General features: G+C 41.8%; 1 protein-coding gene across 1 annotated transcript in view; it reads left to right on the top strand.

Moving 5' to 3' along the window:
* Nucleotides 1-15,769, top strand: part of LOC306846321 (protein NLRC3-like) — a 325,863-nt gene that overhangs the window by 249,375 nt on the left and 60,719 nt on the right. The gene's annotated exons all lie outside the window — the stretch shown is intronic.

The following is a 15,769-nucleotide window of genomic DNA, read 5'->3' as shown; positions in this document are numbered from 1 at the left end:
CCTCCCTTGTGGCCTGTTCTGTCATCTGCCGTAGACTCAAAGCTGGCTGTAGCAGGCTTCTTGTAGTCTTTATCCACTTTGACAGTTTCAGACTGCTCGTGCAGGCTAGAGGTGTTCCTGATCAGATAGTTTCATGTGGTCACATTGGGCAGAGTTCAAGCATAACAGTTCATGTTTTGCAGGCAGGCAAGTGTGGTGGCCTTCTGCAGTATTTAGGTTGACAGTCATATTGTCTCTGGCCAGCATGTTGGGTTCTGTGGGGCCACACGGTGTGTGTCTGCAGTGATCCTCTGAAAGGATCCCTCCCCACCCCCCCTGTAATTGCTGGCTGGTGACGTGTGAACAGTGGGCTTTCGTCCCCCTTCGCAAATTTGGACTCTTGGCTGGGGGGCCTGGGCCGGCTTGTCAGAGGAAATTCTGTGTTGTGTTTTCCCTTTCTGTTCAGCCCATTTTAGTTAATTTGTGACATTGAGTTCACCTTGACTTGGTTGGTTGGTGTTTGAAGTTGCAGAGTTGCTGAGCAGAGACTTGGATTTCAACTCAGGCTGCTTGCAGGTGGCATTCACAGGCGTTGTTTTGGTTCGCCTGGGTCAGTACTTAATAGAGCTACAGCCTGCTGGAGCCTCTCTGGCTTTTATTCCAGCTGCTCTCTGTGCTCAGTGTCCGTGTGGGTTTGTAGAGGCATACTGAAACTTTCTACTTCCTCTTGTAGCTCCTCGACCTCTTCATCCATCTGGTCCAGCTGGTCTGGCAGTTCTGCACATGCTCCCGGTCCTCTGGGCCTCCTTGTGGTTGAAGCATCTTTCGCTCAGCGTTAAATGGATGATGCGGATGTAGGCAAGAGCACCGATGATCCTGGTTCTCTGTGGCTATAGCCTTGGTTTGATCATGGTCTGTCTGCCAGTTTAGGTTGTCATCCAGCTGTTTCGCTCAGGTGCTGTAGATCAGGAATGGCCCTGGACCGGAGGACATCTGTTGCAGTGCTCAGCCAATCCTTTGGCTGATCAGGTGGGTGGCAGGGCTGGATGATCTGGACACAGGTGGAACACAGGTGGAGAGGGAAAAGCACCACAAAAACCAATGCAAGTCCATACAGATTTATGGGCTAAAATATTTGGGGCTATGCGTTGTGTGGTTAACTGGTGTGATCAGTTAGTTACGCAAACTAAGCACTTAAATATCGTGGCTGATAAGGCAGGAGAGGATAATTGGTGTGAGTGAGCACCCAAAACTATGAGTAACACTGTTGATGGGCGATAACCTAGAGGGTCATTTAATGACTTAGGCTATTTCGGTTTATCAACGTTATTACCAAGTATTTTCTGATGGTTCAAACAGGTTAGGTCTCCAGGCCCACAAAAACAACCAAAACAGACCGAACCGAAATTAATAAAATAAATCAAAGTTCAAACCTAGAAAGGGATAGTTGGAACTCAAGGGCTTACTAGCACCTCTAGGGGCTGTGACAAGGACTGCAGAGCGGGGCTCTCCAGGGTTGTACTGCCTAGGGAGGTGATGAGAAAGATAGCTGGACAGACCAAGCACACTAAAGCAGAGAGGCTCTCTAGTCCTCTTCAAGTTTCATATTGAGTGAATGGCTATATCCTGAAGAGATTTTATCTTATCTTATTCAGGAGAGACTTATGCGGTTTAAAACAAAACACCGAAAGTGGGGGTTTTCTTTGCCCAATATTAAATAGATTTAATCTAAAACTCTATGCGCCGCCGATCTGAGAGGTACTATGGGGCTTATGCTGTTCAAAACTGAAAGTGGGGATTTTTCGCCCAAGATCAGATGACCTTAATATAAAACTATTTATATGCGCTGCCGATCTGGGTTTTCTACGCCAGATATATGGAACTTGTGCTGTTCAAAACTGAAAGTGGGGATTCTTCGCCCGGGATCAGTTAAACTTAATGTACAACTATTTATATGCACTGCTGATCTGGGTTTTCTTCGCTAGATATATGGGACTTATGCGGTTGTTGCAGAAATTACTTAATCAAGATTTTGACTCCCAGCTATCATTAATCCGATACTGACCTGCAGTTTTCTAAGATTAATTTTGCTCTGTGATCGGGCGAGGGGGCATGCATTCGTTAGCTATGCTAATGATTAAACCCACGGGAGTAATAGTCTAGTTGCATGGCATTGGAAAAATGGCATCAATCTAGCTATACATAATAAGGCCTTAATTTTACGATAAGCGAGGAACATCGCTCACTATCTTCTTCGCGCTAAAAGAGGTTTTCTTCACTCAGTTTAGGGAGGATAAAATAGCATCAAGGCATGCTATAAAAGATTTGGTTGTTTTATAGGGTCTAATTTATAAACTGCAGTTAACTTAAGTCATTAACAGTGGCTGGTTTCTCAGTGAGAAACTCGAGAACTGTTAAGGCACGGAAAGCAGGCGTGTAGCCTACACTGTACTGTTCCCTTTATACGTTTTGCTTTCCTAGCGTGTAATATAAATAAAGCCAATCTCTGTTCAAGAGACAGGATACGAGTACCTTGCTCCTTTAATAGTCCAATGTGTGATTTACACAATCAAACTCTGCGGCCATTGAACCGAGTAAAACTGTAAATGAAATGAAAGAAATATAATATAATATAATATAATATAATATAATATAATATAATATAATATAATATATAATTAAATATTTTGAAAATTAATTATCAAAACTGTAACAAACTTATCAGTTTAACAAGTAAAATGTATACAGATACATCGCTAACTCAGAAGCAAGTTAATGCAATCCACAAGTTATGAGCATTCTCAATGCAGGGCACTAGTGCAATTTGTGATCGGCAATCACAAACATCTTTGATTATATCACTTTTAAACCGAACATACTCTTTTACAATATAAACTGGACAGATTAATGATTTAAATGAATTTACAGCCAATGCTTTCGACAGGGTTTAGAAGGAGGAGGATTAATCTAAATGTGTCACAAACGTGTCAAGGCTTGCTGCGTCCCGAGTTGCTGCTTCCTGTTAGCTAATGTTAGCGCTTGCGGAAACCCATCAAAATAAGAGTCCTCACATAAGAACTTACAAAATAACGGCAGGCAAAAATAAACTTATACAGAACATTAAAGTATCACAAAAAGTTTATATTGGTAAATGCAAATGTGTATCATAAATTGTACACAACCTCCAACAGAGGCAGAACACTCCCCGCCTGGCATTATTAATGCCACTATAAAAGTCTGTGTTCAGTCTTATTTATTCCTCTTTGGCTAGCAGTAAGACAACATCAGAAATGGGTCTTAAGAAGGTTTTCACGTTACCTCCTGAGGTTGTTCTAACCTCTACTTTGCAGACCTTTCCGTCAGTGCTCTGGAAAATGGATGTGATTAAGCCCAAAGGCCAGTCGTTCCTTGGGGTCTGAACTTGCTTTAACAGCACAACATCTCCAGGGTGCAGATTTCGGTAAGTCTCATGCCACTTGCGTCGAGGTTGGAGTGTACTGATGTATTCTTTTTTCCATCGGCTCCAGAACTCGTTAGCAATTGCCTGCACTCGCTTCCACTGACATTTCAAGAGGTCATTTTCAGTGTAGTTCTCGAATGTGTTACGATCTCTCTTCCAAATCGCAACAAAATAAGGGAGTCACCACACACCACAGCCAATTATTAAATATGTTTATTTACTCCGTGTAAGACAGAACAACATAGAGTGCAAATATAAATGGTAATAAGTGTCAGCAGGTACGTGCCAATGTGTAGTATATATAAAAGACAACAGTCCAACCATTCACAGACCACGGAACCTCCGAAACAACAACCATCCCGAAGCAGATGGATCAAAAGGCGGCAGTGATCTCCCGTATTCCTCACATCTCGTAAGTTCCTCGATAGCCTCTTGACGAGACCCAAAATACAGCGCAACCAAAAGCAGGTTCCAGCACCCGCACAAGCTCAGGCCTCTCTCTTTTCTCTTTTCGCGTCCATCTCTGTCCCAGTCTTTTATAGAGCGCCAGGATTACATTCAAGTGTGCAACCACTCCAATCAGCCAATCACCTGCAACTCAGAATTAGCCGGTTACTCACTGGAACCGTCACAAATGGAACAGGTAATCTGGGCTTTTGGGTTAAGAGCATCGCAGGAGTGAGTATGCATGGAGAATAGGGATCTGCTGAGACGGGAACCAGAGGTCTAGCATTTATGATTGCTGACACCTCTGCCATCAGAGTGCAAAGTACCTCATGGGTCAAGTGAGCATGTTTCTTCTGTAACAGCATACCGTCTAAAATCCTGCGGGTTACGCCGATCATGCGTTCCTATGTTCCACCCATGTAGGATGCATGTGGCGGATTGAATTCCCATGTACAGTTATTTTCATGAAGGTATTTCAGAAGATTAGTCTGGTTTTCTTTTGCTGGTTGCATGCTTAGTTCTTGACTTGCTCCGATGAAGTTGGTTCCTCTGTCTGATCTGGGCTATTTTGCTGGTCCTCTCACAGCAAAAAACCTTCACAGAGCATTGATGTGTTCATAGACTCTATGACTTCTATGTGTACTGCTCGTGTACTCATACATGTGAAGCGTATAGCCCACCTTTTGATTTCAGCTACACCACCTCTGGTGCGTCGAGTGACCACTGTCCATGGACCAAAAACTTCTAACCCCACGTATGTAAATTGAGGAGATGTACTGAGGCGCTCAGGAGGAAGATCTGCCATCTTTTGAACTTCTTCCTTTCCTCTGAGTCTGCGGCATGTCACACAACAATGAAGGATAGAGTTTATCAGTCTTTTCCCCTCTACAATCCACAAGCCAGCCAGTCGGATTGCTGCTTCTGTGAACTGTCTCCCTTGATGATGCACTTTGGAGTTGTAGTAACTCGCCAACAGTTTAGCAACATGACTTAGCTTTTGGAGGATGATTGGTTTATTTACCTCTGACTCGAATGAAGCATGTTTCAAACATCCTCCAACCCTCAAGAGACCGTTGTCGATGTAGGGGTCGAGATTCCACAGTGCACTTGAATGTGAAACTTGTTAGTTTCTCTGCAAAGCAGCATACTCCTCTGGATATAGTTCTTTCTGGGCGTGTAGAAGTATTAGTCTCTTTGCTGCTAGAGCTGATAAAAAGAGCTGATAAAATGTAAAAACTGTAACTTGAATGCAATGTAAGTCGCTTTGGATAAAAGCGTCTGCTAAATGCATAAATGTAAATGTAATGCTGCTGTCTGTTCTTCAGGCTTGCGTATTTTGCTGCACTGATGCCATCCTTTGCATGTATGGGATGGACTGATGGAACTTGACTCGTGAGAATGTGCTTGATGAATCAGAAAAGAAATCGCTCTCAGCAAAGATTCCCAGGTGGAAAAGCGTTGAAACCGTTCCGAAAAGTATCAACTCGAGTATCGAAGCTGGTTACTCAAAGTCTGACTTCTGCATCTGTCTCAGGATTAACCAGTTTGAAGGGCTCACGCTGTTGCTCTTGGGGCAGGTGGAAGAGGAAGCTGGGTCCTGTGAACCATATGGTGTCGTTTAGCTGTAACATAACCACGGATCTTGTTGCCAGGTCAGCTGGATTCTGAACCGTGGGCACATAACTCCACTGGTCTGGAGAAGTTGACTGACGTATCCGCTGAACACGGTTGTGCACATAAACGTCTGGACTGATTGTATATATATTCTAGGACCACTTTGCTGTCAGAATAGAATTTCACTGCATTTGGCTTGTGGTCTAGCTCATCGAGAATGTGTTCAGCCATCTCTACAGCCAGCACTGCACCGCACAGCTCCAGGCGAGGGATAGAAGGCTCAGGACGAGGTGACAGCTTTGCTTTGCCCAGCACAAATCCCACTTTGACCTCGCCTTCATCAGTCAGAGCTCTAAGGTAAGCCACAGCCCCTATGGCCCAGCTCGAGGCATCTGAAAAAACACACAACTCAGTGTATGAAGTGTTAGAAAGTGAATGGTGTAGGTATATTCGTGTGATGTGAAGGTTACTTAGCTTTTGAAGTGAGGTTTTCCATTCCTCCCACTTGTTTTTCTTCTCTTCAGGAAGGACCGTGTACCAATCATGTACCTCTTTGGTCAGCTCACGTACCAATGCTCTGCCCCGGATTATCACTGGTGCCACAAAGCCCAAAGGGTCGAAGAGGCTATTCACGACAGAGAGCACTCTGCGATGAGTGTAGGGCTGGTCGTTTGCTGCAACTTTGAAGGTGAAGGTATCTATTTTTATGTCCCAGTACAAACCCAGACTTCTTTGTGTAGGCCAACTCTCATTTCCAAAATTCAGATCTTGGAGACCAGAAGCAAGATCTTCCGGTGGGAAAGCTTGCATGACTTTGACACTGTTTGAGGCTATCTTGTGGAAAGCGATTCTTGAATGTGCTTGAGCAGGTTGATCGCTTCAGCTACTGTGGGAAAGGGCATGAGGCCGTCATCCACATAGAAGTGCCTGTTAACAAAGTGTGAAGTGTCAGTTCCATACTCTTGTTCACCTCGCTGTGCAGCTAACCTTAGACCGTATATAGCCACTGACGGGGAAGGGCTGTTTCCAAAAAACATGTACCCTCATACAGTAGTCTACCACCTCCTTGTTCAAGTAGCTGTCGCTGTACCAGAGGAATCTCAAATAGTTTCTGTGGTCCTCTTTCACCAGGAAACCATACAACATCTGTTGAATGTCTGCCATAATTGCAATGCGATCTTTCCTGAACCGTAGAAGCACACCTAACAGCGAGTTTAAGTCAGGGCCTGAGAGGAGCACTTTGTTCAAAGAAATAACTTGGTGTTGCGCGTTGGAATCAAATACCACCCGTATTTGTCCTGGTTTTTGCGGATGGTATACTCTGAAGATGGGTAAGTACCAACATTCTTCATCCTCGTGGATAGGTGGTGCTCTTTCTGTATGGTGGTTCTGAACGAGTTTCTCCATGAAGGCAGAAAACTGTTCCTTCATCTCAGGGTTTCTACTCAGCATGCGACGCAAAGAATTAAGGCGAGACAAAGCTTGTTCCCGATTATTTGGGAGTAATGGTCTGGGTGACCTGAATGGCAAAGGAGCGACCCAGTTTTTCTGTTTGTCTTGGTGGAACTCGCTTGCATGATCTTCAAGAAGGTCTCATCCTCGAAGGACATGGTTTGTTATCGTTTTTGGTTCTGTCAAATACCTTGAGCCCAAGTTCATCTTCTGTTTGCACACCATGAGTAGCGTGATTGAACGCATGGGGAAAAACTCCCCGCCATGGCACAATTTCTCTTTCACTTTGATGTGTCTCTAGCATGGAGTGAGAAGTGATGGGCGGCCATTTTCCATGATGTTAGTTTTAAAGACACTCACTATCGGTTTATGGGCTCTGTCAATGCAGACATCACCTACAATCACCCAGCCTAAATCTAACCTTTGCGCAAATGGTCCTGAAACACCTCTTATGTTCTTTCTGGAGGTTCTTGCGTTCCACCAACGGCTCTACATTTCAAAAGGGGATGTGACTTGTTGTGAATAGGGCAATGCTTCGTCAAGTCTCTCTTAATGGTCTCTTTCAAGCTCACTGAATCAGACTCATAATTTTTTGAAACATCCGTCTTATGCACTAACACAGGAACTCTGCTAGTACTATGTTTATAGAGGGTTCTTTCATTGCGGACGACTGTGTGGCTACTTTTTGAAAGCTTGAAACTAGGATCATTCCTTGCTTTAGCTTCACTGCAAACGAAATGAGTGAAGAACGAGAATGGAGGAAAACTGACCTTGTTTTCTTCCTTGAAATGTGAGCCAGCGAACAGTCATTTCTTCTGCAGACTCGCTGGTAACTTCTCCACTATAGGATTAATACCGCGAGGGGTATCAAGGTAAACTAACCCAGGTAAGTATGCATCTCCTTTTGCTCCAAGTATCTCAATGAGCAGGTCTGCAAGCTCTCTAAGTTTTACATTGTCCTTCGGAGACAGACGTGGAAAGTTATCCAGGCGCTTAAATAAGGCACTTTCAATCACTTCCGGGGTGGCATAGCATTCCTGAAGTCTCGTCCTCGACATCTGGAGAGCAGCTTGCGGATTAGTAACATACACTGCTCGAATCCTCCTCACACGATCTGACGATTCCTTCCCCAACCACTTCACTAACAAATCTAACTCTTCACTAGCTGAGAGCTGTAAGTCTTATGTGGCGTTAACAAATGAAGACACCAGGCTCTGAAGTTTTCTGGATTATCGTCAAATTTGTTAAGCCCTGTGGTGACTAGCTCTCTACGTGCTATAAATTTAGCAAAGTCTAGAATAGGCGTGGCTTGACTTTGAGAGTAATGCTGTGTATTTGATTGGATAGTATAAATTTTTGATGCAGGATCTTGATGTGAAGATGCTTTAAATGCAGTATTTGGGATGGAATGAGGCAGATTGTATGGGGAATCTGGAAATCTTGTGCTCTGTAGATGTTCACTATCGCATAATCTGCTCCGCTCCTGAACTATATTTGTTGCTATCATATACAGCATTCATGCTCTGAGACTTATCGATCAAACGTGGAGTCGATTCTTGTGCAAAGGTTGATGAAGAGATATTCAGTGGTAGTGTAGAAAAGTCGATGCACACCTGAGTCTGCTATTTTACATATTCTTCCGTTCTCATTGAAATCACATGTGATGAAAGTGTGCTTATTTCACTGTGATTGTCATCACGTTCCATTGCTGCAGCCTCTAACACTTCCGCTTCTGCCAGAGCAGCTGCAGCTTCCTTTTCTAATTCCAATGCTTGCAGATTTGCTTCTACCGTAGCTCTTTCTTGTTCCAACCTTGCTTTCTGCTTTTTCATATTAAGATGTCTTTTTGCGAACGCCATCTTGGCACGTGCAGCTTCTGCTGAGGCTCTAGCTTTTGCAGCAGCACTAGCAACTGGGGACTTGGAGGAATATAACGAGCGGTTAGAACTGACCTCTAAAGGTGCCTTTTCTTTCCCTCTACTCCCTGCAGTTTGCATGTTTGCTTCTGAGCGTTCCTCATGCACCTGCTGATCCATGGCTTTTTACTTGTACTGTTCACTTTATACGTTTTGCTTTCCTAGCATGTAATATAAATAAACAGCAAGCCAAACTTTTTTCAAGAGCCAGGATATGAGCACCTTGCTCCTTTAATAGTCCAATGTGTGATTTACACAATCAAACTCTTGATGAATTTCTTTAGGAGTGAAAGCTTCGTCATTCCAGCCACGGGTTGATTGGTCCGAAGTTAAATCGTCAAAGTTACTGAGCTCAAAGCTGCCAGGAGCTCGGACTCCCGCGAAAGGGGAGTCGCGAGGTTTCCATGGTGATGTGTGTACCTAGGGCACCGAAGGTAAAGATAAGACCGTCCCTTTTTGGTGTGAGAGAAGTTTTATCTGGATCCAGTAACCCCCACTTTTGGTCAGTTTGACCAATAACAAGGCACATAGTTTCAGCGGGAAAGTGTTTCTTTGTCTCACTTGACACCTCATTTGCATGTTTTATGACTGTTCTGCTCGATCGGTGTAATTCGTCCCACAGTATAGTAAAAATCTTATGATGTATTTCACATTCACATAGTATACATCGTTGTTTGAGAAATAAAGAGCAGATCATTTTGATGTCAAGAAAGAGACATCTAACATATATTAAACCAGAGATCCATTCATACACTTGAAAATTAGTGTTTACAGCTTACTAATACAAATAACGAGTGGTCACTAGGCTAATATAATAAGGAAACATACAAACAACACTTGCCTATACCAGATACCTTTGTAACTGAATAATTATGGTCTAAGTAAAGGAAATGTCTCTATTCGTGTTTGTTATGTGTGTTGTACTCATGGAGGTAGTCCACTGGTCAGCCATGCCTGGTACCAAGGGTCATTTAGTTCACTTGGGATGTGTTTGAAGTCCGATGGAGAGAACAGATAGTCAATTCTGCTTAGCATCTTTTTGACAGTGGGGGCAACCATTGGCAATTTAGCACCCATATGAAGGTCGAATGTGGGGCCGGGTCTGTGAATTATTTAGCCAATGTCAAAGGCTAAAAGGGGTCTCTTAAGATAAAAGCCGCAATAACCATCAAGGATCATAAGCAGATGCTACACCAGAGATGAATGAACAGACTGAATGAGAGGTGTGCATTGAGCCCTGGGAACATATTGCAAGCCGGTTGGACAGCCCGGCGGAGTGGCCGTGGAAGCATTGGAGGGGGTGAACGGACTTGAATTCCACTGAATGGGACTTACAATGATCTTCTCGGGGATGATGGATTCAGGTTCTTCACTAGTTTCTTCCTTGGAGTCATAGAGGCGAGATAGGGTGTCGACTTTGACATTCTTGGGACCTGGACGGTAAGAAATCGTGAAATTAAAGCGTGTGAAAAAGAGGGCCCATTGGGCTTAACGAGGGTTCAGTCTCTTGGCCTCTCTCAGATATTGCAGGTTCTTGTGATCGGTGAGAACTGTGAAGTGATGTTGTGCACCCTCCAACTAATGCCTCCACTCTTCTAGGGCCAATTTAATGGTGAGAAGTTCTCTGTTACCTATATCGTAGTTGAGCTTGTGAGAGAAGGCACATGGATGGAGTTTAGCTGGTGTCCCCTGCTGCTGGGAGAGTATGGCACCAACTCCTGAGGTGGATACATCGACCTCCACAATGAATGGTTTCTTGGGGTCTGGGTGTACAAGGACTGGTGCATTCGTAAATGCTTCTTTGAGCCTTTCAAAGGCTTTGGTGGCGGCTGGGGTCCAGGAGACAGTTTTGGGTTTGCTGCGGAGCAGGTTGGTCAGTGGGCTGGTGATGGAGCTGTAATTATGGATGAAGAAGCGGTGCAAGTGGGCGAACCCCAGGAAAAGTTGTGGCAATGTTCGGCCATGCTCCGGGAGTAGATGAGGATGTTATCTATGTAGACCAACACGATCTTATGGAGATACTCCTGAAGCACCTCATGATAAAATCTTGAAATACGGAGGGGGCGTTAACAAGGCCATAGGGCATTACAAGATATTCATAGTGGGGGTCACAAAAGCTGTCTTCCACTCGTCCCCCTCACGTATTCTGATGAGGTTATGGGACGGTAGTCATTTAGACAGGACACAGGTGATTTCATTGGTACAGGTATGATTGTTGTGGATTTGAGACATGTGGGCATGACTGCCTGGCTAAGCGAGGTGTTGAAGATATCTGTAAGCACATCTGTCAGCTGTGCAGCACAGTCTCTCAGAACACAGCCAGGTATATTGTCCGGACCCGCAGCCTTGCGTGGGTTAATCCTAGATAGGGTCTTCCTTACGTCGCCAGGAGACAGACAGAGCGCCCGGTCGTTGGGAGGTGTGGGCATTTTTTGTGCAGGTGTGTCATTCTGCATTTCAAACCATGAATAAAAGTGGTTGAGTGCATCGGGGAGGGATGTGTCATCATCACAGGCCTGTGGCGGGGGCTTGTAGTCAGTGATGGTCTGAATGGCTTGCCACAGGCTCCGTGTGTCTCTGCTGTTTGTGAAGTGGTTGTTGATTTTTTGAGCATATGACCGTTTTGCACAGCTGCAAAGATCATTGGTGTCCCTCTCCCCTCCATCCTGGACATCTTCCTTACACGATGCTCCAGCAAAACCAACAGCATCGTGAAGGACTCCACCCATCCCTCCCACAATCTCTTCCAGCTCCTACCATCAGGAAGACGGTACCAGAGCATCAGAGCCCGCTCTGCCAGACTGCTCAATAGCTTTTTCCCCCCATGCTGCGAGAGCCCTGAACTCAAATCACCCCGCCCCCCTCTGAAACCCCATGCAAACCCCTACATCCTAAAATATCATCCTGCACTGTTCCCCAACCAGCTGCTGAATCAAAATGTTTCTCCTTGCACATGTACAGTATTTATATGAAGCATTCATATAGTTTGTATTTTTTTATCTTTTATTTCTTTTTAGTTTGTATAAGGTAAATATTTATGTGAAGCATTCGTATAGTTTGTATTTTTTTGTAGTTTATTTCTTTTTAGTTTGTATAGGGTAAATATTTATATATATATAGTATACTTATAGTTAAAATCTGTCAGTAGGTTAGTCGTGTATTGGTTTATAGTGTTTTTTTTTTACTTCATTGTTGTATGTCTGTATTTATGTAGCACCGTGGTCCTGCGAAGCACGACATTTCGTTCCACTGTATGCTGCGGCGATCCAATTTGGTGAACACAGTGACTCCATGAAGATGTTCTAACACCTCTGGGACGAGAGGAAGGGGTTAACGGAATTTGACCGTTATTTTATTCAGGGCTCGATAACCGATGCAAGGTCGTAATCCTCCGTCCAGATCTGTGACATCAATATTAAACATGGGTTTACTACAAATAAATAAAAAATACAATAGATAAACTAAAGTAACCACACATTAACATGGTTTTGCTATACTAACCATTTATCTTCACCATGGTATTTTTGTGATTATACTAATGGTAATCAATCCGAATGACTGTATGCAATGCACGCATACAGAGCGCTTGCTCTCTGAAATGCCCAGATGTACAAAACAGACCCTCCACCTCTGTAATAAACACGGAGATGTTAGTCCTGTCCGAATTGGTACATGAAAATAGCAGACGTCAGGTGATAAGAATCAAAACTCACACATAGTTTAGAAACTAGTCCTGTCTGAATAGGGCTTTAATCTTTACATTTTATGTAACTGTCCTCTTTTTATTTCCTCTCATTGCGTCATTGCAAAAAAAAAAAAAAAGTGTTCTTGTAAATCACATGATGTTCAGAAGGTGGACGTTTTCAGAGTATAAATACACTTCCTGATCAGGTTGGAAAAAGAGAACAGGCTACCGTATGAGGAGAGGTTACTGTAAGTATGCACATTTTGCGACTCTGTCTATAATGTAATTTAGTAAGTAGTATCTGTGAGAATAAGGATGTACATTAAAAAGATGTGGTACATATATTCAGGCTGTAAAAAATAGAGAATTGTAAGTCAATCATTCAAGTCAGTTCAAGTGTTAATCTGCATCTGAATGCTAGTTTGTTTGACACTGAAAGTATTTAAGTCTTGTAAACTGAATTTGTGTATTTTTAAACCACCTGCCTGGATGTTTCCTGTGAACCTGGATTATCTGGTTTAGGGGTATTAAAACCCCCGCCATTTAATGGATTGATGTGAATTTCTTTCTTTTTCAGGACTTCAACTTGAAACATGGCAGATTCTCACTCTGAGAGGTAGGGATACCTCTGTATGGAATATAATTTTGGTCTATCACTGTTTTTTAAAAATATATCACTGAACTTTGTTTTCTATATGCCCTGCATATCTATATCTATATCTATAGAAACATTATATTCATATAAAATATATGTAAATATACTTATATAATATTATTTAAAATCTATTGATTATCTGTTGTGTCTACTACACACACAAAAACTGATTATGTATATTTATTGAAAATTAATTACATACCTGTATTTTGAATAACAATATGTATTGCTTTTTTAAGTAGTTATGAAGAGTTGATTACTCCACTGAAAGATGAAATGAAGAAAATTCTTAGGAACAGTAAGTCAGTAAAAAAAGGACCCACTACGAAATTTATATTGAACACAACAGTCGTAACTGAAGAAGAATTTCTGAGGAAAGAAAGACTAGGAGAGAAAAATGATGACAAACCTCATAAGGTCATACTGATGGTTGGAGAAACAGGAACAGGGAAGACTGCTTTCAGCAATGCAATGATTAATTACATCATGGGTGTCAGATGGGAACACAAGATTTGGCTGGAGGTAGTCGAGGTATCAGAAAACCAAACTGCCTCTCAAACAGCAGCAGTGACTGTTTATGAAGTTTTTTCTCAGGACAGTCCATTTTCTCTTACTGTTATCGACACACCTGGATTTGGCGATGCAGAAAATGAAGATAAAGACAAACTCATTCCAAAAGCTTTACAGCAGTTGTTCAGATCTGAAGATGGCATTCATGAAATCCATGCAGTGTGTCTTGTGTTGAAGGCATCAGAAACTCGCCTGCATGAGAGACAGCAGTATATTTTGGACGAAATTATGTCATTATTTGGCAAAGATATTGAAAAACATGTCTTACTAATCTTCACACACCAACATCACAAAACTCTCCCACAAAAAGTATTTAATTTCATTAAAGAATCCAAAATTAAATGTGCAAAAAAAAAGACTAATGAATATATTTGTTTTATGTTTGACAACTGTCAGAGTGACTACTTCAGTGAGGAGGACAGAAAGAGTTACAAATCCACATGGGATCATGGAATTGGAACCTTCAAGCAGTTTTTTGATTATCTGAATAGCATAAACCCAAAAAGCTTGAATATGACAGAAGGTGTCCTCAGAGCAAGAAAACAATTGGATGCCAGAGTAAACAATTTAAAAGACAGAATTGAGTTTGCTGAATATAAAAAACAAGAGCTGAAACAAACAAAAGCAGCTCTGGAGGAATGTGAAATAGGCAGAGGAAGAGAGAATAACTTTGTATATGAAGTTGATGAACCCTACAAACAAGAGGTCCAGATAAACTCATCATGGTGGCACTTCAGCAAACAGGCGACCCGCTGCAAAAACTGTAAGGAGAACTGCCACTATCCAGGATGCTGGTGGGTCAAAGATCTCTCATGGTGTAGTGTGATGACAGCTGGGAAGTGTACAGTCTGCAATGGGAAGTGTGACCACACTGAACATGTGAAAGATGACAAAATGTATGAAATTCAGACAAGAAAGGTCAAAAGAACAAAGGAGGATCTCAAAAAGAAATATGAAAAGGATCTTGGAGAGAACAAGAGTTTGTTAATTGGACTAGAGAATGACATCAAGCAGATAGAGGCAGAGAAGATCAGGCTTGTGGAAGAGTGTTATCAGTGTTTGGAGAAATTAATGGAGACAGCATTAAAATCTACATCCATGTCTTCTTTCCAGCATCTGGACTTCATGATTGAGAAACTGAAGGAAACTAGGAATCAAGAAAGAGTTCTAAAACTTGAGGACCTTAAGAGAAGAACTCAGGAAGAAAATAAGGAACTAGTCAGAAAATTCTACAGATATTGTAAAATAAATCAAAATATTAAATAAAAAACAATAAAATGTCCTACATTTTTCCAAATCTGAATATATGAAATGAAAGGAATAAAACATAAAATATATTTTTTTTCAATATAGGGTGTCTGAAATACTGTCTTATACATTACAATTTAACCTGTCCATAATTTCTTATGTAGTGACTGATTCTTTTTCAGAATCTTCCACTGTTTATTTGTTTGAGGTTTTCATGTCTTATTCATAGTTTGTTGTGTGAATAATTGAACAAACTTTGTTCATAAACCAGCAGATGTGATGGTGACTGAGAATATGACATTCATTTGAGAATGTGGAATATTGTTTTGGGATATTGTTTGTATTTATATCTCCATGATTTACATCTCCATGAATTGTTAAAAATCAATTGAGAAAAACTGTAAATAAACAAGTACAACATAAAAAAATAAAAAAATAAAATAAAAATGGTTTACTCAATAGAGTACTACAGTATTCATGCATGCACACATACATAATTTTATTTTTCCAATAAACAGTGATGTTAAATATCAGTTAACATTAATTGAGTTAATAATGAGTTACATTAATCATTAATAATGAGTTACATGAATGCTTCCAGCATAGCTACAAGTCTGAGAAATTCAGTATGCATCGTTGTTCATCAAATCAATAATAACTCAGACATGGGATGTTTCTTTATATGCATTACAGAATTATACACTACATGCTATTTCATTGTTACATGTTGTTCAGTAACCTTC

This window comes from Barbus barbus (assembly GCF_936440315.1).
Source record: "Barbus barbus genome assembly, chromosome: 3".
NCBI lineage: Eukaryota > Metazoa > Chordata > Actinopteri > Cypriniformes > Cyprinidae > Barbus > Barbus barbus.
The sequence above is the reverse complement of the archived record's forward strand: the minus strand, read 5'-3'. Positions and strand labels throughout refer to the sequence as shown.